The sequence below is a fragment of the Myotis davidii genome, unplaced genomic scaffold (assembly GCF_000327345.1).
Source record: "Myotis davidii unplaced genomic scaffold, ASM32734v1 scaffold473, whole genome shotgun sequence".
Classification (NCBI taxonomy): Eukaryota; Metazoa; Chordata; class Mammalia; order Chiroptera; family Vespertilionidae; genus Myotis; species Myotis davidii.
Genome location: NW_006284843.1, coordinates 876768 through 877489, shown reverse-complemented (window position 1 = coordinate 877489; position 722 = coordinate 876768).

Below are 722 nucleotides of genomic sequence, written 5' to 3'. Positions count from 1 at the left end.
GGGAAAGAATATATTTCCATTGTGACTTTTTAAAAAAATTCTTAGGCTGGTGTGTCCTATAAGACAACAATTACATTCTTTGGGCTTCTGTCGGTAATTACCCAAGTACAACATCTGTTTGGAGCATGGATTAATTACTACCCAAAGATTAGAACTAACTGCCTTGTGGTTAGTAGCAGGAGAATACTGTGCACTGTCAGAGATCATTCATGAAGCATCAAGCCTACCTAGGCATGGCACCAGAAAACTGGTCTAAACAGTATAAAAATATTGTTGCCGGCAGGCAGTAAGGCTATTCATTCTCTAGGAGAAAATTGATGATCTTCTCTGAGAGATCAGAGAAGCCCTGCCAGCCTCAAGGGAAGTCTTTTGCCCCTGGCTGGAACTTTCCTCTCAGGCCTTGTCAAAGGAGGTAAGAACAGGCAGGAGAAAGAGAAGGGTGCCGATAGAAGACAGCAGGGCCCATAGAAAATAGCATCTCCTCTCTCAGGACAGATAATATTTACGATTATGGGGGGATGCTTGAATTCGTGCAAATAAGTATTTTAAACCCTAGATAGTCACATGACCATAGGATTAAATTTCTAAAGATACAGAAGAATACAAGGACATTTTACTGGTGTCTTGTAGGAGTAAAACCAATCACAGACAGTAATAGAAACAGGAGGTGAGACGGGGCTTGCTGTAAGCAAAAAAGCATAAACGTTTGAATGGTGGCTTAG